The sequence below is a fragment of the Eschrichtius robustus genome, chromosome 1 (genome assembly GCF_028021215.1).
Source record: "Eschrichtius robustus isolate mEscRob2 chromosome 1, mEscRob2.pri, whole genome shotgun sequence".
Taxonomy (NCBI): domain Eukaryota; kingdom Metazoa; phylum Chordata; class Mammalia; order Artiodactyla; family Eschrichtiidae; genus Eschrichtius; species Eschrichtius robustus.
The window spans coordinates 143,279,045-143,305,007 of NC_090824.1; the positions used below are offsets into that span (position 1 = coordinate 143,279,045).

At 55.3% G+C, this 25,963-nt stretch overlaps 10 non-coding genes across 10 annotated transcripts; all 10 read left to right on the forward strand.

The window, feature by feature from the left end:
* The first annotated feature begins 260 nt into the window (after positions 1 to 260).
* Positions 261 to 353, forward strand: LOC137750380 (small nucleolar RNA SNORD116). The gene has a single exon (XR_011070431.1). It is a non-coding gene; the product is annotated as a small nucleolar RNA SNORD116 (small nucleolar RNA).
* A 2,634-nt stretch (positions 354 to 2,987) lies between these two features.
* LOC137750824 (small nucleolar RNA SNORD116) lies at positions 2,988 to 3,080 on the forward strand. The gene has a single exon (XR_011070612.1). It is a non-coding gene; the product is annotated as a small nucleolar RNA SNORD116 (small nucleolar RNA).
* A 2,635-nt stretch (positions 3,081 to 5,715) lies between these two features.
* Positions 5,716 to 5,808, forward strand: LOC137750999 (small nucleolar RNA SNORD116). The gene has a single exon (XR_011070673.1). It is a non-coding gene; the product is annotated as a small nucleolar RNA SNORD116 (small nucleolar RNA).
* Positions 5,809 to 8,443: 2,635 nt separating this feature from the next.
* On the forward strand, positions 8,444 to 8,536 carry LOC137750836 (small nucleolar RNA SNORD116). Its single transcript, XR_011070621.1, has one exon. It is a non-coding gene; the product is annotated as a small nucleolar RNA SNORD116 (small nucleolar RNA).
* Positions 8,537 to 11,172: 2,636 nt separating this feature from the next.
* Positions 11,173 to 11,265, forward strand: LOC137777234 (small nucleolar RNA SNORD116). The gene has a single exon (XR_011076472.1). It is a non-coding gene; the product is annotated as a small nucleolar RNA SNORD116 (small nucleolar RNA).
* Positions 11,266 to 13,900: 2,635 nt separating this feature from the next.
* Positions 13,901 to 13,993, forward strand: LOC137750847 (small nucleolar RNA SNORD116). Its single transcript, XR_011070630.1, has one exon. It is a non-coding gene; the product is annotated as a small nucleolar RNA SNORD116 (small nucleolar RNA).
* Positions 13,994 to 16,628: 2,635 nt separating this feature from the next.
* Positions 16,629 to 16,721, forward strand: LOC137777633 (small nucleolar RNA SNORD116). Its single transcript, XR_011076579.1, has one exon. It is a non-coding gene; the product is annotated as a small nucleolar RNA SNORD116 (small nucleolar RNA).
* A 2,635-nt stretch (positions 16,722 to 19,356) lies between these two features.
* On the forward strand, positions 19,357 to 19,449 carry LOC137778602 (small nucleolar RNA SNORD116). The gene has a single exon (XR_011076945.1). It is a non-coding gene; the product is annotated as a small nucleolar RNA SNORD116 (small nucleolar RNA).
* A 2,637-nt stretch (positions 19,450 to 22,086) lies between these two features.
* On the forward strand, positions 22,087 to 22,179 carry LOC137777641 (small nucleolar RNA SNORD116). The gene has a single exon (XR_011076580.1). It is a non-coding gene; the product is annotated as a small nucleolar RNA SNORD116 (small nucleolar RNA).
* Positions 22,180 to 24,814: 2,635 nt separating this feature from the next.
* On the forward strand, positions 24,815 to 24,907 carry LOC137776485 (small nucleolar RNA SNORD116). Its single transcript, XR_011076231.1, has one exon. It is a non-coding gene; the product is annotated as a small nucleolar RNA SNORD116 (small nucleolar RNA).
* The last annotated feature ends 1,056 nt before the right edge of the window (positions 24,908 to 25,963 follow it).

The window sequence follows — 25,963 nt, forward strand, 5'->3', positions numbered from 1 at the left end:
AGTGAGGCGGGGCCATGTTCCCGAGCATGGTCGGGGATAACTCAGGATGGTAGGTATTCAACCACCCCAGGATGTGCCATTAGATATTAGGTTTTCCTCAGATGGGCCCAATGGATGTAAGAGTGGTTTGATTGTTTGTCTTGTTGAGTGGCCTGAGGGCTGTGGATTCCCCAGGGTTTTGGGGTACCCCAGGCTCGTGACTCCCCTGCAGAGCCCGGCGCACTGCCCGGTTGTGTTCTGCCGTATCCCAGCATGTGCTTGGATCGATGATGACACCCTTGTATGCATTCCTTGGAAACTCTGAGCAAAATGGTTGAGAACACTCTACCGTATCCTTATCGAAACTGAGGTTCAGCACGTTTCCTCTCTCGGGTGTAGGGGACTGTTAGGAGTGAAGGCCAGTGTCCCCTTCCGACATGCACGAAAACACCACCAAGGACTCCAGTATTGGAGGGGCTCCTGACTGAGGGTCGACCGTGTCTGCCCATAAGCTGGGTCATCTATGAATCCGCGGTCCCTGCTAAAAGGCCGTGAGGGAATGCAAGGGGGCAGGCTCTCCTGCTAGTGTTCAGAGTCGGAATGTGTGCTGGTGTGGGCCCAGTCAGCTTTCAGTTTGGAGAAGTGTGTTATGACCAGGATCACGCTTTGTGCATGCCGCTTCGGTGGTTGATTTTGGAAGCCAAAATGAGCAAGGTTCCCTGGTTGGAGCCTGGAGCCTCAGGCCAGGCCTGTGGCCCTCTCTGTTGTTGTGTTTGGTGCGGTGAGGTCCTTGAGTGCCCGGTGTGGCTGGAGCAGTGGGCGGGGGTGGGATGGATTTTGGTGATGGCGGAAGGGGGCTGATGGATTAGGCCTCGCTGCTGCCCCTGAAGCTGCCAGCACACTGTTGGCGCTAAGTGGATCATCGTGGAGTGGGGTGAGGATCGAGTGCTGCATTTAAGCCTGCGTAGTGGCTGCTGCCCTGGAGAGAAAGGTAAGGTATCATGAGGACAGGTCCTGTGTGATGTCGTGGGATGGGCTGTCATCATTGGGTTGCAGGCGCTGGCCTCGGCTTCCCAAGGATGTGTCTTGTTCGTGATGGCCTGGCATCAGCTGCCTATGGTGGGGATGGATTTGGCAGTTCATGAGGATGCAGTGACGTAGGTTACCTGTGAAGAGTTGCAATCCCGTTTCCAGAGGAGTGACTCACCACGGTGTCTTGCGGGACATAGAGAAGATGGACATGCTGAGGCATCTGTGCCGGCCTTCTTGGGGGTAGGTGAGTTATGCAAACAAGCCCTTGGGTCGCTCTTTTCCCACTTTTGGGAATGTGCAAAGCGATAGTGTTTTTGCCGGAGGGCATGACGCGGCCGGCCCGTATGGCATGCAGGCCTTTCGAATAGCCAGAGCTTTATCCAGAGCAGTCCGTTGGCGGGGCAGAGAAGGGGGCAGTGTTGCCATGCTTGGTTCGCTGCCAAGGCCAGCCACTCTTCCCTTTCAGGCTTCCAAGTGCCCTCACATTGCAGAGGTCTTCCGTTGCTAGTCTGTCTGTGGTCCTCGGGGACCATGCCTTTGATCACTCTGAGTTCCTCAGTGGTGTCACTGTGGCAGTGGAGAATTTCCAGGATGCATCAGGTGGGATCAGCATCTTCAAAGCAGACAGTCCTGCGGTCTGTCTTCCCTGGTGTTCAGTGTTCCCGTGTTCGGAAGATGTCTGTGGCTTCCAGTAGGGACGCGTCGCCCTGCTGGCTGGAGTAGGGCACGTTGGACGAGGCTGTTGAGCGTTTGAGCGGTTCCTTAGGGGTCAGGGCCGCGAACCTTGCAGGATGGGAGCTGCCTGAGACATGGCCGGGAAGGTGGCCTAGTTTCCGCTGTGGGGTTGCAACGTGGGTCATGGCTGCTGAAGCCCTCTGCTTCCTGTGGTGGGCATTCCCACGGGTCAAAGGAAAGTGCTTAGGCCTAGTTGGCAAGAAGTTGCACTTTGTTCGATGTTCTTTAGCCCCTTGAGTGGTTTCAGGCTGCATCTTGCCAGTAGAATGCTGTAGGTCGGTGTCGGGTCAACCATGGGCGTTCCCTTGCTTCCAAAATGTTGGGAGTGACCCCAAGTTCACATCAGATGTGCTGGTAGCTGGCAGGTTCTCGAGTTGCACGTAGATGTCACACCCACGGCCGGGAGGCAGGTCTCGTCCAGTCTTTGTGCTGTGGTCAGAAGGCGTGGCTGTGGGAGAGCGGGAGTCCGTGGAGTATTTCAACAGCCCCTGGGGGTTAAAGTTTGCATGCGGTCTCTGGAAGCTGACAGGGGGCTTTCTCCTTTCAGTTGGGGGTCTAGACAGGGTGTTGTGTATAAACTATGACGTTTACTGTTGGACACCTCGTCACAGGGCTACAGGGACACACAGAGACCAAGACGCATAGTCAGGGGCACACAGAGTAACGCACAAGAGCGTCTGCGTACTCAGTCACAGTCACACGCGTGAACACAGAAATACAGCCTCTCACACACCGGCCAATGTATGTGCCTAACTTCCTGCAGTCGTACTATCAGACATGCAGTCAATTCTCGGTAAGGGATAGAGGTCCTTGGGAAGCAGTTTCAGAGCTCAAGCCCAGGTAAATGTTTGTATGGATCATGTCCTTTGAGGACACCAGTCCACTTCCCAGGTGCAGTTGCTGGGCAAGCCTCGCCGTCGGCAAAAACAAGAAGATCTTCGTGTGCCCTGATGACTGGAGGTGCTAAGAAGAACTGGAAAAAGTGAGGCGGGGCCATGTTCCCGAGCATGGTCGGGGATAACTCAGGATGGTAGGTATTCAACCACCCCAGGATGTGCCATTAGATATTAGGTTTTCCTCAGATGGGCCCAATGGATGTAAGAGTGGCTTGATTGTTCGTCTTGTTGAGTGGCCTGAGGGCTGTGGATTCTCCAGGCTTTTGGGGTACCCCAGGCTCATGACTCCCCTGTATAGCCCGGCGCACTGCCCGGTTGTGTTCTGCCGCATCACAGCATGTGCTTGGATAGATGATGACACCCTTGTATGCATTCCTTGGAAACTCTGAACAACATGGGTGAGAACACTCTACCGTATCCTTATCGAAACTGAGGTTCAGCACGTTTCCTCTCTCGGGTGTAGGGGACTGTTAGGAGTGAAGACCAGTGTCCCCTGCCGACATGCACGCAAACACCACCAAGGACTCCATTATTGGAGGGGCTCCTGACTGAGGGTCGACCGTGTCTGCCCATAAGCTGGGTCATCTATGAATCCGCGGTCCCTGCTAAAAGGCCGTGAGGAAATGCAAAGGGGCAGGCTCTCCTGCTAGTCTTCATAGTCGGAGTGTGTGCTGGTGTGGGCCCAGTGAGCTTTCAGCTTGGAGAAGTGTGTTTTGACCAGGATCACGCTTTGTGCATGCCGCTTCGGTGGTTGATTTTGGAAGCCAAAATGAGCAAGTTTCCCTGGTTGGAGCCTGGAGCCTCAGGCCAGGCCTGTGGCCCTCTCTGTTGTCGTGTTTGGTGCGGTGAGGTTCTTGAGTGCCCGGTGGGGCTGGAGCAGTGGGCGGGGGTGGGATGGAGTTTGGTGATGGCGGAAGGGGGCTGATGGATTAGGCCTCGCTGCTGCCCCTGAAGCTGCCAGCACACTGTTGGCGCTAAGTGGATCATCGTGGAGTGGGGTGAGGATCGAGTGCTGCATTTAAGCCTGCGTAGTGGCTGCTGCCCTGGAGAGAAAGGTAAGGTATCATGAGGACAGGTCCTGTGTGGTGTCGTGGGATGGGCTGTCATCATTGGGTTGCAGGCGCTGGCCTCGGCTTCCCAAGGATGTGTCTTGTTCGTGATGGCCTGGCATCAGCTGCCTATGGTGGGGATGGCTTTGGCAGTTCATGAGGATGCAGTGAGGTAGGTTACCTGTGAAGAGTTGCAATCCCGTTTCCAGAGGAGTGACTCACCACGGTGTCTTGCGGGACATAGAGAAGATGGACATGCTGAGGCATCTGTGCCGGCCTTCTTGGGGGTAGGTGAGTTATGCAAACAAGCCCTTGGGTCGCTCTTTTCCCACTTTTGGGAATGTGCAAAGCGATGGTGTTTCTGCCGGAGGGCATGACGCGGACGGCCCGTGTGGCATGCAGGCCTTTCGAATAGCCAGAGCTTTATCCAGAGCAGTCCGTTGGCGGGGCAGAGAAGGGGGCACTGTTGCCATCCCTGGTGCACTGCAAAGGCCAGCCACTCTTCCCTTTCAGGCTTCCAAGTGCCCTCACATGGCAGAGGTCTTCCGTTGCAAGTCTGTCTGTGGTCCTCGGGGACCATGCCTTTGATCACTCTGAGTTCCTCAGTGGTGTCACTGTGGCAGTGTAGAATTTCCAGGATGCATCAGGTGGGATCAGCATCTTCAAAGCAGACAGGCTTGCGGTCTGTCTTCCCTGGTGTTCAGTGTTCCCGTGTTCGGAAGATGTCTGTGGCTTCCAGTAGGGACGCGTCGCCCTGCTGGCTGGAGTTGGGCACGTTGGGCGAGGCTGTTGAGCGTTTGAGCGGTTCCTTAGGGGTCAGGGCCACGAACCTTGCAGGATGGGAGCTGCCTGAGACATGGCCGGGAAGGTGGCCTAGTTTCCGCTGTGGGGTTCCAACATGGGTCATGGCTGCTGAAGCCCACTGCTTCCTGTGGTGGGCATTCCCACGGGTCAAAGGAAAGAGATTAGGCCTAGTTGGAAAGAAGTTGCACTTTGTTCGATGTTCTTTAGCCCATTGAGTGGTTTCAGGCTGCATCTTGCCAGTAGAATGCTGTAGGTCGGTGTCGGGTCAACCATGGGAGTTCCCCTGCTTCCGAAAATGCTGGCAGTGACCCCAAGTGCACATCAGATGTGCTGGTAGCTGGCAGGTTCTCGAGTTGCACGTAGATGTCACAGCCACGGCTGGGAGGAAGGTCTCATCTAGTCTTTGTGCTTTGTTCAGAAGGCGTGGCTGTGGGAGAGCGGGAGTCCGTGGAGTATTTCAACAGCCCCTGGGGGTTAAAGTTTGCATGCGGCCTCTGGAAGCTGACAGGGGGCTTTCTCCTTTCAGTTGTGGGTCTAGACAGGGTGTTGTGTATAAGCTATGGCGTTTACTGTTGGACGCCTCTTCACAGGGCTACAGGGACACACAGAGACCAAGACGCGTAGTCAGCGGCACACAGAGAAACCCACTAGAGCTTCTGCGTACTCAGTCACAGTCACACGCGTGAACACAGAAATACAGCCTCTCACACACCGGCCAATGTATGTGCCTAACTTCCTGCAGGCGTACTATCAGACATGCAGTCAATTCTCGGTAAGGGATAGAGGTCCTTGGGAAGCAGTTTCAGAGCTCAAGCCCAGTTAAATGTTTGTATGGATCATGTCCTGTGAGGACACCAGTCCACTTCCCAGGTGCAGTTGCTGGGCAAGCCTCGCCGTCGGCAAAAACAAGAAGATCTTCGTGTGCCCTGATGACTGGAGGTGCTAAGAAGAACTGGAAAAAGTGAGGCGGGGCCATGTTCCCGAGCATGGTCGGGGATAACTCAGGATGGTAGGTATTCAACCACCCCAGGATGTGCCATTAGATATTAGGTTTTCCTCAGATGGGCCCAATGGATGTAAGAGTGGTTTGATTGTTTGTCTTGTTGAGTGGCCTGAGGGCTGTGGATTCCCCAGGTTTTTGGGGTACCCCAGGCTCATGACTCCCCTGCAGAGCCCGGCGCACTGCCCGGTTGTGTTCTGCCGCATCCCAGCATGTGCTTGGATAGATGATGACACCCTTGTATGCATTCCTTGGAAACTCTGAACAACATGGGTGAGAACACTGTACCGTATCCTTATCGAAACTGAGGTTCAGCACGTTTCCTCTCTCGGGTGTAGGGGACTGTTAGGAGTGAAGGCCAGTGTCCCCTGCCGACATGCACGCAAACACCACCAAGGACTCCAGTATTGGAGGGGCTCCTGACTGAGGGTCGACCGTGTCTGCCCAGAAGCTGGGTCATCTATAAATCCGCGGTCCCTGCTAAAAGGCCGTGAGGGAATGCAAGGGGGCAGGCTCTCCTGCTAGTCTTCATAGTCGGAGTGTGGGCTGGTGTGGGCCCAGTGAGCTTTCAGCTTGGAGAAGTGTGTTTTGACCAGGATCACGCTTTGTGCATGCCGCTTCCGTGGTTGATTTTGGGAGCCAAAATGAGCAAGGTTCCCTGGTTGGAGCCTGGAGCCTCAGGCCAGGCCTGTGGCCCTCTCTGTTGTCGTGTTTGGTGCGGTGAGGTTCTTGAGTGCCCGGTGGGGCAGGAGCAGTGGGCGGGGGTGGGATGGAGTTTGGTGATGGTGGAAGGGGGCTGATGGATTAGGCCTCGCTGCTGCCCCTGAAGCTGCCAGAACACTGTTGGCGCTAAGTGGATCATCGTGGAGTGGGGTGAGGATCGAGTGCTGCATTTAAGCCTGCATAGTGGCTGCTGCCCTGGAGAGAAAGGTAAGGTATCATGAGGACAGGTCCTGTGTGATGTCGTGGGATGGGCTGTCATCATTGGGTTGCAGGCGCTGACCTCGGCTTCCCAAGGATATGTCTTGTTCGTGATGGCCTGGCATCAGCTGCCTATGGTGGGGATGGCTTTGGCAGTTCATGAGGATGCAGTGAGGTAGGTTACCTGTGAAGAGTTGCAATCCCGTTTCCAGAGGAGTGACTCCCCACGGGTGTCTTGCGGGACATAGAGAAGATGGACATGCTGAGGCATCTGTGCCGGCCTTCTTGGGGGTATGTGAGTTATGCAAACAAGCCCTTGGGTCGCTCTTTTCCCACTTTTGGGAATGTGCAAAGCGATAGTGTTTCTGCCGGAGGGCATGACGCGGCCGGCCCGTATGGCATGCAGGCCTTTCGAATAGCCAGAGCTTTATCCAGAGCAGTCCGTTGGCGGGGCAGAGAAGGGGGCAGTGTTGCCATGCTTGGTTCGCTGCCAAGGCCAGCCACTCTTCCCTTTCAGGCTTCCAAGTGCCCTCACATGGCAGAGGTCTTCCGTTGCAAGTCTGTCTGTGGTCCTTGGGGACCATGCCTTTGATCACTCTGAGTTCCTCAGTGGTGTCACTGTGGCAGTGGAGAATTTCCAGGATGCATCAGGTGGGATCAGCATCTTCAAAGCAGACAGTCCTGCGGTCTGTCTTCCCTGGTGTTCAGTGTTCCCGTGTTCGGAAGATGTCTGTGCCTTCCAGTAGGGACGCGTCGCCCTGCTGGCTGGAGTAGGGCACGTTGGACGAGGCTGTTGAGCGTTTGAGCGGTTCCTTGGGGGTCAGGGCCGCGAACCTTGCAGGATGGGAGCTGCCTGAGACATGGCCGGGAAGGTGGCTTAGTTTCCGCTGTGGGGTTCCAACATGGGTCATGGCTGCTGAAGCCCTCTGCTTCCTGTGGTGGGCATTCCCACGGGTCAAAGGAAAGTGATTAGGCCTAGTTGGCAAGAAGTTGCACTTTGTTCGATGTTCTTTAGCCCCTTGAGTTGTTTCAGGCTGCATCTTGCCAGTAGAATGCTGTAGGTCGGTGTCGGGTCAACCATGGGCGTTCCCTTGCTTCCAAAATGTTGGGAGTGACCCCAAGTGCACATCAGATGTGCTGGTAGCTGGCAGGTTCTCGAGTTGCACGTAGATGTCACACCCACGGCCGGGAGGCAGGTCTCGTCCAGTCTTTGTGCTGTGGTCAGAAGGCGTGGGTGTGGGAGAGCGGGAGTCCGTGGAGTATTTCAACAGCCCCTGGTGGTTAAAGTTTGCATGCGGTCTCTGGAAGCTGACAGGGGGCTTTCTCCTTTCACTAGGGGGTCTATACAGGGTGTTGTGTATAAGGTATGGCTTTTCCTGTTGGACGCCTCTTCACAGGGCTACAGGGACACACAGAGACCAAGACGCGTAGTCAGCGGCACACAGAGAAACCCAGAAGAGCGTCTGCGTACTCAGTCACAGTCACACGCGTGAACACAGAAATACAGCCTCTCACACACCGGCCAATGTATGTGCCTAACTTCCTGCAGTCGTACTATCAGACATGCAGTCAATTCTTGGTAAGGGATAGAGGTCCTTGGGAAGCAGTTTCAGAGCTCAAGCCCAGGTAAATGTTTGTATGGATCATGTCCTTTGAGGACACCAGTCCACTTCCCAGGTGCAGTTGCTGGGCAAGCCTCGCTGTCGGCAAAAACAAGAAGATCTTCGTGTGCCCTGATGACTGGAGGTGCTAAGAAGAACTGGAAAAAGTGAGGCGGGGCCATGTTCCCGAGCATGGTCGGGGATAACTCAGGATGGTAGGTATTCAACCACCCCAGGATGTGCCATTAGATATTAGGTTTTCCTCAGATGGGCCCAATGGATGTAAGAGTGGCTTGATTGTTCGTCTTGTTGAGTGGCCTGAGGGCTGTGGATTCTCCAGGCTTTTGGGGTACCCCAGGCTCATGACTCCCCTGTATAGCCCGGCGCACTGCCCGGTTGTGTTCTGCCGCATCCCAGCATGTGCTTGGATAGATGATGACACCCTTGTATGCATTCCTTGGAAACTCTGAACAACATGGGTGAGAACACTCTACCGTATCCTTATCGAAACTGAGGTTCAGCACGTTTCCTCTCTCGGGTGTAGGGGACTGTTAGGAGTGAAGACCAGTGTCCCCTGCCGACATGCACGCAAACACCACCAAGGACTCCAGTATTGGAGGGGCTCCTGACTGAGGGTCGACCGTTTCTGCCCATAAGCTGGGTCATCTATGAATCCGCGGTCCCTGCTAAAAGGCCGTGAGGGAATGCAAGGGGGCAGGCTCTCCTGCTAGTCTTCATAGTCGGAGTGTCTGCTGGTGTGGGCCCAGTGAGCTTTCAGCTTGGAGAAGTGTGTTTTGACCAGGATCACGCTTTGTGCATGCCGCTTCGGTGGTTGATTTTGGGAGCCAAAATGAGCAAGGTTCCCTGGTTGGAGCCTGGAGCCTCAGGCCAGGCCTGTGGCCCTCTCTGTTGTCGTGTTTGATGCGGTGAGGTTCTTGAGTGCCCGGTGGGGCTGGAGCAGTTGGCGGGGGTGGGATGGAGTTTGGTGATGGCGGAAGGGGGCTGATGGATTAGGCCTCGCTGCTGCCCCTGAAGCTGCCAGCACACTGTTGGCGCTAAGTGGATCATCGTGGAGTGGGGTGAGGATCGAGTGCTGCATTTAAGCCTGCGTAGTGGCTGCTGCCCTGGAGAGAAAGGTAAGGTATCATGAGGACAGGTCCTGTGTGATGTCGTGGGATGGGCTGTCATCATTGGGTTGCAGGCGCTGGCCTTGGCTTCCCAAGGATGTGTCTTGTTCGTGATCGCCTGGCATCAGCTGCCTATGGTGGGGATGGCTTTGGCAGTTCATGAGGATGCAGTGAGGTAGGTTACCTGTGAAGAGTTGCAATCCCGTTTCCAGAGGAGTGACTCCCCACGGGTGTCTTGCGGGACATACAGAAGATGGACATGCTGAGGCATCTGTGCCGGCATTCTTGGGGGTAGGTGAGTTATGCAAACAAGCCCTTGGGTCACTCTTTTGCCACTTTTGGGAATGTGCAAAGCGATAGTGTTTCTGCCGGAGGGCATGACGCGGCCGGCCCATATGGCATGCAGTCCTTTCGAATACCCAGAGCTTTATCCAGAGCAGTCCGTTGGCGGGGCAGAGAAGGGGGCACTGTTGCCATCCCTGGTGCACTGACAAGGCCAGTCACGGTTCCCTTTCAGGCTTCCAAGTGCCCTCACATGGCAGAGGTCTTCCGTGGCAAGTCTGTCTGTGGTCCTCGGGGACCATGCCTTTGATCACTCTGAGTTCCTCAGTGGTGTCACTGTGGCAGTGGAGAATTTCCAGGATGCATCAGGTGGGATCAGCATCTTCAAATCAGACAGGCTTGCGGTCTGTCTTCCCTGGTGTTCAGTGTTCCCGTGTTCGGAAGATGTCTGTGCCTTCCAGTAGGGTCGCGTCGCCCTGCTGGCAGGAGTTGGGCACGTTGGGCGAGGCTGTTGAGCGTTTGAGCGTTTCCTTAGGGGTCAGGGCCGCGAACCTTGCAGGATGGGAGCTGCCAGAGACATGGCCGGGATGGTGGCCTAGTTTCCGCTGTGGGGTTCCAACATGGGTCATGGCTGCTGAAGCCCACTGCTTCCTGTGGTGGGCATTCCCACGGTTCAAAGGAAAGTGATTAGGCCTAGTTGGAAAGAAGTTGCACTTTGTTCGATGTTCTTTAGCCCATTGAGTGGTTTCAGGCTGCATCTTGCCAGTAGAATGCTGTAGGTCGGTGTCGGGTCACCCATGGGAGTTCCCCTGCTTCTGAAAGTGCTGGGAGTGACCCCAAGTGCACATCAGATGTGCTGGTAGCTGGCAGGTTCTCGAGTTGCACGTAGATGTCACAGCCACGGCTGGGAGGAAGGTCTCATCCAGTCTTTGTGCTCTGGTCAGAAGGCGTGGCTGTGGGAGAGCGGGAGTCCGTGGAGTATTTCAACAGCCCCTGGGGTTTAAAGTTTGCATGCGGCCTCTGGAAGCTGACAGGGGGCTTTCAACTTTCAGTTGGCGGCCTAGACATGGTGTTGTGTATAAGCTATGGCGTTTACTGTTGGACGCCTCTTCACAGGGCTACAGGGACACACACAGACCAAGACGCGTAGTCAGCGGCACACAGAGAAACTCACAAGAGCGTCTGCGTACTCAGTCACAGTCACACGCGTGAACACAGAAATACAGCCTCTCACACACCGGCCAATGTATGTGCCTAACTTCCTGCAGTCGTACTATCAGACATGCAGTCAATTCTCGGTAAGGGATAGAAGTTCTTGGGAAGCAGTTTCAGAGCTCAAGCCCAGGTAAATGTTTGTATGGATCATGTCCTCTGAGGACACCAGTCCACTTCCCAGGTGCAGTTGCTGGGCAAGCCTCGCCGTCGGCAAAAACAAGAAGATCTTCGTGTGCTCTGATGACTGGAGGTGCCAAGAAGAACTGGAAAAAGTGAGGCGGGGCCATGTTCCCGAGCATAGTCGGGGATAACTCAGGATGGTATGTATTCAACCACCCCAAGATGTGCCATTAGATATTAGTTTTTCCTGAGATGGGCCCAATGGATGCAAGAGTGGCTTGATTGTTCGTCTTGTTGAGTGGCCTGAGGGCTGTGGATTCTCCAGGCTTTTGGGGTACCCCAGGGTCATGACTCCCCTGCAGAGCCCGGCACACTGCCCGGTTGTGTTCTGCAGCATCCCAGTATGTGCTTGGATCGATGATGACACCCTTGTATGCATTCCTTGGAAACTCTGAACAACATGGGTGAGAACACTCTACCGTATCCTTATCGAAACTGAGGTTCAGCACGTTTCCTCTCTCGGGTGTAGGGGACTGTTAGGAGTGAAAGCCAGTGTCCCCTGCCGACATGCACGCAAACACCACCAAGGACTCCAGTATTGGAGGGGCTCCTGACTGAGGGTCGACCGTGTCTGCCCATAAGCTGGGTCATCTATGAATCCGCGGTCCCTGCTAAAAGGCCGTGAGGGAATGCAAGGGGGCAGGCTCTCCTGCTAGTCTTCAGAGTCGGAGTGTGTGCTGGTGTGGGCCCAGTGAGCTTTCAGCTTGGAGAAGTGTGTTTTGACCAGGATCACGCATTGTGCATGCCGCTTCGGTGGTTGATTTTGGGAGCCAAAATGAGCAAGTTTCCCTGGTTGGAGCCTGGAGCCTCAGGCCAGGCCTGTGGCCCTCTCTGTTGTCGTGTTTGGTGCGGTGAGGTTCTTGAGTGCCCGGTGGGGCTGGAGCAGTGGGCGGGGGTGGGATGGAGTTTGGTGATGGCGGAAGGGGGCTGATGGATTAGGCCTCGCTGCTGCCCCTGAAGCTGCCAGCACACTGTTGGCGCTAAGTGGATCATCGTGGAGTGGGGTGAGGATCGAGTGCTGCATTTAAGCCTGCGTAGTGGCTGCTGCCCTGGAGAGAAAGGTAAGGTGTCATGAGGACAGGTCCTGTGTGATGTCGTGGGATGGGCTGTCATCATTGGGTTGCAGGCGCTGGCCTCGGCTTCCCAAGGTTGTGTCTTGTTCGTGATGGCGTGGCATCAGCTGCCTATGGTGGGGATGGCTGTGGCAGTTCATGAGGATTCAGTGAGGTAGGTTACCTGTGAAGAGTTGCAATCCCGTTTCCAGAGGAGTGACTCCCCACGGGTGTCTTGCGGGACATAGAGAAGATGGACATGCTGAGGCATCTGTGCCGGCCTTCTTGGGGGTAGGTGAGTTATGAAAACAAGCCCTTGGGTCGCTCTTTTCCCACTTTTGGGAATGTGCAAAACGATAGTGTTTCTGCCGGAGGGCATGACGCGGCCGGCCCGTGTGGCATGCAGGCCTTTCGAATAGCCAGAGCTTTATCCAGAGCAGTCCGTTGGCGGGACAGAGAAGGGGGCACTGTTGCCATCCCTGGTGCACTGCCAAGGCCAGCCACGGTTCCCTTTCAGGCTTCCAAGTGCCCTCACATGGCAGAGGTCTTCCGTTGCAAGTCTGTCTGTGGTCCTCGGGGACCATGCCTTTGATCACTCTGAGTTCCTCAGTGGTGTCACTGTGGCAGTGGAGAATTTCCAGGATGCATCAGGTGGGATCAGCATCTTCAAAGCAGACAGGCTTGCGGTCTGTCTTCCCTGGTGTTCAGTGTTCCCGTGTTCGGAAGATGTCTGTGTCTTCCAGTAGGGACGCGTCGCCTTGCTGGCTGGAGTAGGGCACGTTGGACGAGGCTGTTGAGCGTTTGAGCGGTTCCTTAGGGGTCAGGGCCGCGAACCTTGCAGGATGGGAGCTGCCTGAGACATGGCCGGGAAGGTGGCTTAGTTTCCGCTCTGGGGTTCCAACATGGGTCATGGCTGCTGAAGCCCACTGCTTCCTGTGGTGGGCATTCCCACGGGTCAAAGGAAAGTGATTAGGCCTAGTTGGCAAGAAGTTGCACTTTGTTCGATGTTCTTTAGCCCATTGAGTGGTTTCAGGCTGCATCTTGCCAGTAGAATGCTGTAGGTCGGTGTCGGGTCAACCATGGGCGTTCCCTTGCTTCCAAAATGTTGGGAGTGACCCCAAGTGCACATCAGGTGTGCTGGTAGCTGGCAGGTTCTCGAGTTGCTCGTAGATGTCACACCCACGGCCGGGAGGCAGGTCTCGTCCAGTCTTTGTGCTGTGGTCAGAAGGCGTGGCTGTGGGAGAGCGGGAGTCCGTGGAGTATTTCAACAGCCCCTGGGGGTTAAAGTTTGCATGCGGTCTCTGGAAGCTGACAGGGGGCTTTCTCCTTTCAGTTGGGGGTCTAGACAGGGTGTTGTATATAAACTATGGCGTTTACTGTTGGACGCCTCTTCACAGGGCTACAGGGACACACAGAGACCAAGACGCATAGTCAGGGGCACACGGAGAAACCCACAAGAGCGTCTGCGTACTCAGTCACAGTCACACGCGTGAACACAGAAATACAGCCTCTCACACACCGGCCAATGTATGTGCCTAACTTCCTGCAGTCGTACTATCAGACATGCAGTCAATTCTCGGTAAGGGATAGAGGTCCTTGGGAAGCAGTTTCAGAGCTCAAGCCCAGGTAAATGTTTGTATGGATCATGTCCTTTGAGGACACCAGTCCACTTCCCAGGTGCAGTTGCTGGGCAAGCCTCGCCGTCGGCAAAAACAAGAAGATCTTCGTGTGCCCTGATGACTGGAGGTGCTAAGAAGAACTGTAAAAAGTGAGGCGGGGCCATGTTCCCAAGCATGGTCGGGGATAACTCAGGATGGTAGGTATTCAACCACCCCAGGATGTGCCACTAGATATTAGGTTTTCCTCAGATGGGCCCAATGGATGTAAGAGTGGCTTGATTGTTCGTCTTGTTGAGTGGCCTGAGGGCTGTGGATTCTCAAGGCTTTTGGGGCACCCCAGGCTCATGACTCCCCTGCAGAGACCGGCGCACTGCCCGGTTGTGTTCTGCCGCATCCCAGCATGTGCTTGGATAGATGATGACACCCTTGTATGCATTCCTTGGAAACTCTGAACAACATGGGTGAGAACACTCTACCGTATCCTTATCGAAACTGAGGTTCAGCACGTTTCCTCTCTCGGGTGTAGGGGACTGTTAGGAGTGAAGGCCAGTGTCCCCTGCCGACATGCACGCAAACACCACCATGGACTCCAGTATTTGAGGGGCTCCTGATTGAGGGTCGACCGTGTCTGCCCATAAGCTGGGTCATCTATGAATCCGCGGTCCCTGCTAAAAGGCCGTGAGGGAATGCAAGGGGGCAGGCTCTCCTGCTAGTCTTCAGAGTCGGACTGTGTGCTGGTGTGGGCCCAGTGAGCTTTCAGCTTGGAGAAGTGTGTTTTGACCAGGATCTCGCTTTGTGCATGCCGCTTCGGTGGTTGATTTTGGAAGCCAAAATGAGCAAGTTTCCCTGGTTGGAGCCTGGAGCCTCAGGCCAGACCTGTGGCCTTCTCTGTTGTCGTGTTTGGTGCGGTGAGGTTCTTGAGTGCCCGGTGGGGCTGGAGCAGTGGGCGGGGTTGGGATGGAGTTTGGTGATGGCGGAAGGGGGCTGATGGATTAGGCCTCGCTGCTGCCCCTGAAGCTGCCAGCACACTGTTGGCGCTAAGTGGATCATCGTGGAGTGGGGTGAGGATCGAGTGCTGCATTTAAGCCTGCGTAGTGGCTGCTGCCCTGGAGAGAAAGGTAAGGTATCATGAGGACAGGTCCTGTGTGATGTCGTGGGATGGGCTGTCATCATTGGGTTGCAGGCGCTGGCCTCGGCTTCCCAAGGATGTGTCTTGTTCGTGATGGCCTGGCATCAGCTGCCTATGGTGGGGATGGCTTTGGCAGTTCATGAGGATGCAGTGAGGTAGGTTACCTGTGAAGAGTTGCAATCCCGTTTCCAGTGGAGTGACTCCCCACGGGTGTCTTGCGGGACATAGAGAAGATGGATATGCTGAGGCATCTGTGCCGACCTTCTTGGGGGTAGCTGAGTTATGCAAACAAGCCCTTGGGTCGCTCTTTTCCCACTTTTGGGAATGTGCAAAGCGATAGTGTTTCTGCCGGAGGGCATGACGCGGCCGGCCCGTGCGGCATGCAGGCCTTTCGAATAGCCAGAGCTTTATCCAGAGCAGTTCTTGGCGGGGCAGAGAAGGGGGCACTGTTGCCATCCCTGGTGCGCTGCCAAGGCCAGCCACTCTTCCCCTTCAGGCTTCCAAGTCCCCTCACATGGCAGAGGTCTTCCGTTGCAAGTCTGTCTGTGGTCCTCGGGGACCATGCCTTTGATCACTCTGAGTTCCTCAGTGGTGTCACTGTGGCAGTGGAGAATTTCCAGGATGCATCAGGTGGGATCAGCATCTTCAAAGCAGACAGGCTTGCGGTCTGTCTTCCCTGGTGTTCAGTGTTCCCGTGTTCGGAAGATGTCTGTGGCTTCCAGTAGGGACGCGGCGGCCTGCTGGCTGGAGTAGGGCACGTTGGACGAGGCTGTTGAGCGTTTGAGCGGTTCTTTAGGGGTCAGGGCCGTGAACCTTGCAGGATGGGAACTGCTTGAGACATGGCCGGGAAGGTGGCCTAGTTTCCGCTGTGGGGTTCCAACATGGGTCATGGCTGCTGAAGCCCACTGCTTCCTGTGGTGGGCATTCCCACGGGTCAAAGGAAAGTGATTAGGCCTAGTTGGCAAGGAGTTGCACTTTGTTTGATGTTCTTTAGCCCCTTGAGTGGTTTCAGGCTGCATCTTGCCAGTAGAATGCTGTAGGTCGGTGTCGGCTCACCCATGGGTGTTCCCTTGCTTCCGAAAGTGCTGAGAGTGACCCCAAGTGCACATGAGATGTGCTGGTAGCTGGCAGGTTCTCGAGATGCTCGTAGATGTCACACCCACGGCCGGGAGGCAGGTCTCGTCCAGTCTTTGTGCTCTGGTCAGAAGGCGTGGCTGTGGGAGAGCGGGAGTCCGTGGAGTATTTCAACAGCCCCTGGGGGTTAAAGTTTGCATGCGGCCTCTGGAAGCTGACAGGGGGCTTTCTCCTTTCATTTGTGAGTCTAGATAGGGTGTTGTGTATAAACTATTGCGTTTACTGTTGGACGCCTCTTCACAGGGCTACAGGGACACACAGAGACCAAGACGCGTAGTCAGCAGCACACAGAGAACCCCACAAGAGCGTCTGCGTGTGCAGTCACAGTCACACGTGTGAACACAGAAATACAGCCTCTCACACACCGGCCAATGTATGTGCGTAGCTTCCTGCAGTCGTACTATCAGACATGCAGTCAATTCTCGGTAAGGTATAGAGGTCCTTGGGAAGCAGTTTCAGAGCTCAAGCCCAGGTAAATGTTTCTATGGATCATGTCCTTTGAGGACACCAGTCCACTTCCCAGGTGCAGTTGCTGAGCAAGCCTCGAAGTCGGCAAAAACAAGAAGATCTTCGTGTGCTCTGATGACTGGAGGTGCTAAGAAGAACTGGAAAAAGTGAGGCGGGGCCATGTTCCCGAGCATGGTCGCGGATAACTCAGGATGGTAGGTATTCAACCAGCCCAGGATGTGCCATTAGATACTAGGTTTTCCTAAGATGGGCCCAATGGCTGTAAGAGTGGCTTGATTGTTCGTCTTGTTGAGTGGCCGGAGGGCTGTGGATGCTCCAGGATTTTGGGGTACCCCAGGCTCATGACTCCCCTGCAGAGCCCGGCGCACTGCCCGGTTGTGTTCTGCAGCATCGCAGCATGTGCTTGGATCGATGATGACACCCTTGTATGCATTCCTTGGAAACTCTGAACAAAATGGTTGAGAACACTCTACCGTATCCTTATCGAAACTGAGGTTCAGCACGTTTCCTCTCTCGGGTGTAGGGGACTGTTAGGAGTGAAGGCCAGTGTCCCCTGCCGACATGCACGCAAACACCACCAAGGACTCCAGTATTGGAGGGGCTCCTGACTGAGGGTCGACCGTGTCTGCCCATAAGCTGGGTCATCTATGAATCCGCGGTCCCTGCTAAAAGGCTGTGAGGGAATGCAAAGGGGCAGGCTCTCCTGCTAGTCTTCAGAGTCGGAGTGTGTGCTGGTGTGGGCCCAGTGAGCTTTCAGCTTGGAGAAGTGTGTTTTGACCAGGATCACGCTTTGTGCATGCCGCTTCAGTGGTTGATTTTGGAAGTCAAAATGAGCAAGGTTCCCTGGTTGGAGCCTGGAGCCTCTGGCCAGGCCTGTGGCCCTCTCTGTTGTTGTGTTTGGTGCGGTGAGGTTCTTGAGTGCCCGGTGGGGCTGGAGCAGTGGGCGGGGGTGGGATGGAGTTTGGTGATGGCGGAAGGGGGCTGATGGATTAGGCCTCGCTGCTGCCCCTGAAGCTGCCAGCACACTGTTGGCGCTAAGTGGATCATCGTGGAATGGGCTGAGGATCGAGTGCTGCATTTAAGCCTGCGTAGTGGCTGCTGCCCTGGAGAGAAAGGTAAGGTATCATGAGGACAGGTCTTGTGTGATATCGTGGGATGGGCTGTCATCATTGTGTTGCAGGCGCTGGCCTCGGCTTCCCAAGGATGTGTCTTGTTAGTGATGGCCTGGCTTCAGCTGCCTATGGTGGGGATGGCTTTGGCAGTTCATGAGGATGCAGTGAGGTAGGTTACCTGTGAAGAGTTGCAATCCCGTTTCCAGTGGAGTGACTCCCCACGGGTGTCTTGCGGGACATAGAGAAGACGGACATGCTGGGGCATATGTGCCGGCCTTCTTGGGGGTAGGTGAGTTATGCAAACAAGCCCTTGGGTCGCTCTTTTCCCACTTTTGGGAATGTGCAAAGCGATAGTGTTTCTGCCGGAGGGCATGACGCGGCCGGCCCGTGCGGCATGCAGGCCTTTCGAATAGCCAGAGCTTTATCCAGAGCAGTTCTTGGCGGGGCAGAGAAGGGGGCACTGTTGCCATCCCTGGTGCGCTGCCAAGGCCAGCCACTCTTCCCCTTCAGGCTTCCAAGTCCCCTCACATGGCAGAGGTCTTCCGTTGCAAGTCTGTCTGTGGTCCTCGGGGACCATGCCTTTGATCACTCTGAGTTCCTCAGTGGTGTCACTGTGGCAGTGGAGAATTTCCAGGATGCATCAGGTGGGATCAGCATCTTCAAAGCAGACAGGCTTGCGGTCTGTCTTCCCTGGTGTTCAGTGTTCCCGTGTTCGGAAGATGTCTGTGGCTTCCAGTAGGGACGCGGCGGCCTGCTGGCTGGAGTAGGGCACGTTGGACGAGGCTGTTGAGCGTATGAGCGGTTCTTTAGGGGTCAGGGCCGTGAACCTTGCAGGATGGGAGCTGCCTGAGACATGGCCGGGAAGGTGGCCTAGTTTCCGCTGTGGGGTTCCAACATGGGTCATGGCTGCTGAAGCCCACTGCTTCCTGTGGTGGGCATTCCCACGGGTCAAAGGAAAGTGATTAGGCCTAGTTGGCAAGGAGTTGCACTTTGTTTGATGTTCTTTAGCCCCTTGAGTGGTTTCAGGCTGCATCTTGCCAGTAGAATGCTGTAGGTCGGTGTCGGCTCACCCATGGGTGTTCCCTTGCTTCTGAAAGTGCTGAGAGTGACCCCAAGTGCACATGAGATGTGCTGGTAGCTGGCAGGTTCTCGAGATGCTCGTAGATGTCACACCCACGGCCGGGAGGCAGGTCTCGTCCAGTCTTTGTGCTCTGGTCAGAAGGCGTGGCTGTGGGAGAGCGGGAGTCCGTGGAGTATTTCAACAGCCCCTGGGGGTTAAAGTTTGCATGCGGCCTCTGGAAGCTGACAGGGGGCTTTCTCCTTTCATTTGTGAGTCTAGATAGGGTGTTGTGTATAAACTATTGCGTTTACTGTTGGACGCCTCTTCACAGGGCTACAGGGACACACAGAGACCAAGACGCATAGTCAGGGGCACACAGAGAAACCCACAAGAGCGTCTGCATACTCAGTCACAGTCACACGCGTGAACACAGAAATACAGCCTCTCACACACCGGCCAATGTATGTGCCTAACTTCCTGCAGTCGTACTATCAGACATGCAGTCAATTCTCGGTAAGGGATAGAGGTCTTTGGGAAGCAGTTTCAGAGCTCAAGCCCAGGTAAATGTTTGTATGGATCATGTCCTTTGAGGACACCAGTCCACTTTCCAGGTGCAGTTGCTGGGCAAGCCTCGCCGTCGGCAAAAACAAGAAGATCTTCGTGTGCCCTGATGACTGGAGGTGCTAAGAAGAACTGGAAATAGTGAGGCGGGACCATGTTCCCGAGCATGGTCGGGGATAACTCAGGATGGTATGTATTCAACCACCCCAGGATGTGCCATTACATATTAGGTTTTCCTCAGATGGGCGTAATGGATGTAAGAGTGGCTTGATTGTTCGTCTTGTTGAGTGGCCTGAGGGCTGTGGATCCTCCAGGCTTTTGGGGTACCACAGGCTCATGACTCTCCTGCAAGGCCCGGCGCACTGCCCGGTTGTGTTCTGCAGCATCCCACCATGTGCTTGGATCGATGATGACACCCTTGTATGCATTCCTTGGAAACTCTGAACAAAATGGTTGAGAACACTCTACTGTATCCTTATCGAAACTGAGGTTCAGCACGTTTCCTCTCTCGGGTGTAGGGGACTGTTAGGAGTGAAGGCCAGTGTCCCCTGCCGACATGCACGCAAACACCACCAAGGACTCCAGTATTGGAGGGGCTCTTGACTGTGGGTCGACCGTGTCTGCCCATAAGCTGGGTCATCTATGAATCCGCGGTCCCTGCTAAAAGGCCGTGAGGGAATGCAAGGGGGCAGGCTCTCCTGCTAGTCTTCAGAGTCGGAGTGTGTGCTGGTGTGGGCCCAGTGAGCTTTCAGCTTGGAGAAGTGTGTTTTGACCAGGATCACGCTTTGTGCATGCCGCTTCGGTGGTTGATTATGGAAGCCAAAATGAGCAAGGTTCCCTGGTTGGAGCCTGGAGCCTCAGGCCAGGCCTGTGGCCCTCTCTGTTGTCGTGTTTGGTGCGGTGAGGTTCTTGAGTGCCCGGTGGGGCTGGAGCAGTGGGCGGGGGTGGGATGGAGTTTGGTGATGGCGGAAGGGGGCTGATGGATTAGGCCTCGCTGCTGCCCCTGAAGCTGCCAGCACACTGTTGGCGCTAAGTGGATCATCGTGGAGTGGGGTGAGGATCGAGTGCTGCATGTAAGCCTGCGTAGTGGCTGCTGCCCTGGAGAGAAAGGTAAGGTATCATGAGGACAGGTCCTGTGTGATGTCGTGGGATGGGCTGTCATCATTGGGTTGCAGGCGCTGGCCTCGGCATCCCAAGGATGTGTCTTGTTCGTGATGGCCTGGCATCAGCTGCCTATGGTGGGGATGGCTTTGGCAGTTCATGAGGATGCAGTGAGGTAGGTTACCTGTGAAGAGTTGCAATCCCGTTTCCAGAGGAGTGACTCCCCACGGGTGTCTTGCGGGACATAGAGAAGATGGACATGCTGAGGCATCTGTGCCGGCCTTCTTGGGGGTAGGTGAGTTATGCAAACAAGCCCTTGGGTCGCTCTTTTCCCACTTTTGGGAATGTGCAAAGCGATAGTGTTTCTGCCGGAGGGCATGATGCGGGCCGGCCCGTGTGTCATGCAGGCCTTTCGAATAGCCAGAGCTTTATCCAGAGCAGTTCGTTGGTGGGGCAGAGAAGGGGGCACTGTTTCCATCCTTGGTTCGCTGCCAAGGCCCGCCACTCTTCCCTTTCAGGCTTCCAAGTGCCCTCACATGGCAGAGGTCTTCCGTTGCAAGTCTGTCTGTGGTCCTCGGGAACCATGCCTTTGATCACTCTGAGTTTCTCAGTGGTGTCACTGTGGCAGTGGAGAATTTCCAGGATGCATCAGGTGGGATCAGCATCTTCAAAGCAGACAGGCTTGCCGTCTGTCTTCCCTGGTGTTCAGTGTTCCCGTGTTCGGAAGATGTCTGTGGCTTCCAGTAGGGACGCGGCGGCCTGCTGGCTGGAGTAGGGCACGTTGGACGAGGCTGTTGAGCGTTTGAGCGGTTCTTTAGGGGTCAGGGCCGTGAACCTTGCAGGATGGGAGCTGCTTGAGACATGGCCGGGAAGGTGGCCTAGTTTCCGCTGTGGGGTTCCAACATGGGTCATGGCTGCTGAAGCCCACTGCTTCCTGTGGTGGGCATTCCCACGGGTCAAAGGAAAGTGATTAGGCCTAGTTGGCAAGGAGTTGCACTTTGTTTGATGTTCTTTAGCCCCTTGAGTGGTTTCAGGCTGCATCTTGCCAGTAGAATGCTGTAGGTCGGTGTCGGCTCACCCATGGGTGTTCCCTTGCTTCCGAAAGTGCTGAGAGTGACCCCAAGTGCACATGAGATGTGCTGGTAGCTGGCAGGTTCTCGAGATGCTCGTAGATGTCACACCCACGGCCGGGAGGCAGGTCTCGTCCAGTCTTTGTGCTCTGGTCAGAAGGCGTGGCTGTGGGAGAGCGGGAGTCCGTGGAGTATTTCAACAGCCCCTGGGGGTTAAAGTTTGCATGCGGCCTCTGGAAGCTGACAGGGGGCTTTCTCCTTTCATTTGTGAGTCTAGATAGGGTGTTGTGTATAAACTATTGCGTTTACTGTTGGACGCCTCTTCACAGGGCTACAGGGACACACAGAGACCAAGACGCGTAGTCAGCAGCACACAGAGAACCCCACAAGAGCGTCTGCGTGTGCAGTCACAGTCACACGTGTGAACACAGAAATACAGCCTCTCACACACCGGCCAATGTATGTGCGTAGCTTCCTGCAGTCGTACTATCAGACATGCAGTCAATTCTCGGTAAGGTATAGAGGTCCTTGGGAAGCAGTTTCAGAGCTCAAGCCCAGGTAAATGTTTCTATGGATCATGTCCTTTGAGGACACCAGTCCACTTCCCAGGTGCAGTTGCTGAGCAAGCCTCGAAGTCGGCAAAAACAAGAAGATCTTCGTGTGCTCTGATGACTGGAGGTGCTAAGAAGAACTGGAAAAAGTGAGGCGGGGCCATGTTCCCGAGCATGGTCGCGGATAACTCAGGATGGTAGGTATTCAACCAGCCCAGGATGTGCCGTTAGATACTAGGTTTTCCTAAGATGGGCCCAATGGCTGTAAGAGTGGCTTGATTGTTCGTCTTGTTGAGTGGCCGGAGGGCTGTGGATGCTCCAGGATTTTGGGGTACCCCAGGCTCATGACTCCCCTGCAGAGCCCGGCGCACTGCCCGGTTGTGTTCTGCAGCATCGCAGCATGTGCTTGGATCGATGATGACACCCTTGTATGCATTCCTTGGAAACTCTGAACAAAATGGTTGAGAACACTCTACCGTATCCTTATCGAAACTGAGGTTCAGCACGTTTCCTCTCTCGGGTGTAGGGGACTGTTAGGAGTGAAGGCCAGTGTCCCCTGCCGACATGCACGCAAACACCACCAAGGACTCCAGTATTGGAGGGGCTCCTGACTGAGGGTCGACCGTGTCTGCCCATAAGCTGGGTCATCTATGAATCCGCGGTCCCTGCTAAAAGGCTGTGAGGGAATGCAAAGGGGCAGGCTCTCCTGCTAGTCTTCAGAGTCGGAGTGTGTGCTGGTGTGGGCCCAGTGAGCTTTCAGCTTGGAGAAGTGTGTTTTGACCAGGATCACGCTTTGTGCATGCCGCTTCAGTGGTTGATTTTGGAAGTCAAAATGAGCAAGGTTCCCTGGTTGGAGCCTGGAGCCTCTGGCCAGGCCTGTGGCCCTCTCTGTTGTTGTGTTTGGTGCGGTGAGGTTCTTGAGTGCCCGGTGGGGCTGGAGCAGTGGGCGGGGGTGGGATGGAGTTTGGTGATGGCGGAAGGGGGCTGATGGATTAGGCCTCGCTGCTGCCCCTGAAGCTGCCAGCACACTGTTGGCGCTAAGTGGATCATCGTGGAATGGGCTGAGGATCGAGTGCTGCATTTAAGCCTGCGTAGTGGCTGCTGCCCTGGAGAGAAAGGTAAGGTATCATGAGGACAGGTCTTGTGTGATATCGTGGGATGGGCTGTCATCATTGGGTTGCAGGCGCTGGCCTCGGCTTCCCAAGGATGTGTCTTGTTCGTGATGGCCTGGCTTCAGCTGCCTATGGTGGGGATGGCTTTGGCAGTTCATGAGGATGCAGTGAGGTAGGTTACCTGTGAAGAGTTGCAATCCCGTTTCCAGTGGAGTGACTCCCCACGGGTGTCTTGCGGGACATAGAGAAGACGGACATGCTGGGGCATATGTGCCGGCCTTCTTGGGGGTAGGTGAGTTATGCAAACAAGCCCTTGGGTCGCTCTTTTCCCACTTTTGGGAATGTGCAAAGCGATAGTGTTTCTGCCGGAGGGCATGACGCGGCCGGCCCGTGCGGCATGCAGGCCTTTCGAATAGCCAGAGCTTTATCCAGAGCAGTTCTTGGCGGGGCAGAGAAGGGGGCACTGTTGCCATCCCTGGTGCGCTGCCAAGGCCAGCCACTCTTCCCCTTCAGGCTTCCAAGTCCCCTCACATGGCAGAGGTCTTCCGTTGCAAGTCTGTCTGTGGTCCTCGGGGACCATGCCTTTGATCACTCTGAGTTCCTCAGTGGTGTCACTGTGGCAGTGGAGAATTTCCAGGATGCATCAGGTGGGATCAGCATCTTCAAAGCAGACAGGCTTGCGGTCTGTCTTCCCTGGTGTTCAGTGTTCCCGTGTTCGGAAGATGTCTGTGGCTTCCAGTAGGGACGCGGCGGCCTGCTGGCTGGAGTAGGGCACGTTGGACGAGGCTGTTGAGCGTTTGAGCGGTTCTTTAGGGGTCAGGGCCGTGAACCTTGCAGGATGGGAGCTGCCTGAGACATGGCCGGGAAGGTGGCCTAGATTCCGCTGTGGGGTTCCAACATGGGTCATGGCTGCTGAAGCCCACTGCTTCCTGTGGTGGGCATTCCCACGGGTCAAAGGAAAGTGATTAGGCCTAGTTGGCAAGGAGTTGCACTTTGTTTGATGTTCTTTAGCCCCTTGAGTGGTTTCAGGCTGCATCTTGCCAGTAGAATGCTGTAGGTCGGTGTCGGCTCACCCATGGGTGTTCCCTTGCTTCTGAAAGTGCTGAGAGTGACCCCAAGTGCACATGAGATGTGCTGGTAGCTGGCAGGTTCTCGAGATGCTCGTAGATGTCACACCCACGGCCGGGAGGCAGGTCTCGTCCAGTCTTTGTGCTCTGGTCAGAAGGCGTGGCTGTGGGAGAGCGGGAGTCCGTGGAGTATTTCAACAGCCCCTGGGGGTTAAAGTTTGCATGCGGCCTCTGGAAGCTGACAGGGGGCTTTCTCCTTTCATTTGTGAGTCTAGATAGGGTGTTGTGTATAAACTATTGCGTTTACTGTTGGACGCCTCTTCACAGGGCTACAGGGACACACAGAGACCAAGACGCGTAGTCAGCAGCACACAGAGAACCCCACAAGAGCGTCTGCGTGTGCAGTCACAGTCACACGTGTGAACACAGAAATACAGCCTCTCACACACCGGCCAATGTATGTGCCTAACTTCCTGCAGTCGTACTATCAGACATGCAGTCAATTCTCGGTAAGGGATAGAGGTCCTTGGGAAGCAGTTTCAGAGCTCAAGCCCAGGTAAATGTTTGTATGGATCATGTCCTTTGAGGACACCAGTCCACTTCCTAGGTGCAGTTGCTGGGCAAGCCTCGAAGTCGGCAAAAACAGGAAGATCTTCGTGTGCCCTGATGACTGGAGGTGCTAAGAAGAACTGGAAAAAGTGAGGCGGGGCCATGTTCCCGAGCATGGTCGGGGATAACTCAGGATGGTAGGTATTCAAGCACCCCAGGATGTGCCATTATATATTAGGTTTTCCTGAGATGGGCCCAATGGCTGCAAGAGTGGCTTGATTGTTCGTCTTGTTGAGTGGCCTGAGGGCTGTGGATGCTCCAGGATATTGGGGTACCCCAGGGTCATGACTCCCCTGCAGAGCCCGGCGCACTGCCCGGTTGTGTTCTGCAGCATCGCAGCATGTGCTTGGATCGATGATGACACCCTTGTATGCATTCCTTGGAAACTCTGAACAAAATGGGTGAGAACACTCTACCGTATCCTTATCGAAACTGAGGTTCAGCACGTTTCCTCTCTCGGGTGTAGGGGACTGTTAGGAGTGAAGGCCAGTGTCCCCTGCCGATATGCATGCAAACACCACCACGGACTCCAGTATTGGAGGGGCTCCTGTCTGAGGGTCGACCGTGTCTGCCCATAAGCTGGGTCATCTATGAATCCGCGGTCCCTGCTAAAAGGCCGTGAGGGAATGCAAGGGGGCAGGCTCTCCTGCTAGTCTTCATAGTCGGAGTGTGTGCTGGTGTGGGCCCAGTGAGCTTTCAGCTTGGAGAAGTGTGTTTTGACCAGGATCACGCTTTGTGCCTGCCGCTTCGGTGGTAGATTTTGGGAGCCAAAATGAACAAGGTTCCCTGGTTGGAGCCCGGAGCCTCAGGCCAGGCCTGTGGCCCTCTCTGTTGTTGTGTTTGGTGCGGTGAGGTTCTTGAGTGCCCGGTGGGGCTGGAGCAGTGGGCGGGGTTGGGATGGAGTTTGGTGATGGCGGAAGGGGGCTGATGGATTAGGCCTCGCTGCTGCCCCTGAAGCTGCCAGCACACTGTTTGGCGCTAAGTGGATCATCGTTGAGTGGGGTGAGGACCGAGTGCTGCATTTAAGCCTGCGTAGTGGCTGCTGCCCTGGAGAGAAAGGTAAGGTATCATGAGGACAGGTCCTTTGTGATATCGTGGGATGGGATGTCATCATTGGGTTGAAGGCGCTGGCCTTGGCTTCCCAAGGATGTGTCTTGTTCGTGATGGCCTGGCATCAGCTGCCTATGGTGGGGATGGCTTTGGCAGTTCATGAGGATGCAGTGAGGTAGGTTACCTGTGAAGAGTTGCAATCCCGTTTCCAGTGGAGTGACTCCCCACGGGTGTCTTGCGGGACATAGAGAAGACGGACATGCTGAGGCATCTGTGCCGGCCTTCTTGGGGTAGGTGAGTTATGCAAACAAGCCCTTTGGTCGCTCTTTTCCCACTTTTAGGAATGTGCAAAGCGATAGTGTTTCTGCCGGGGGGCATGAAGCGGCCGGCCCGTGTGGCATGCAGGCCTTTAGAATAGCCAGAGCTTTATCCAGAGCAGTTCGTTGG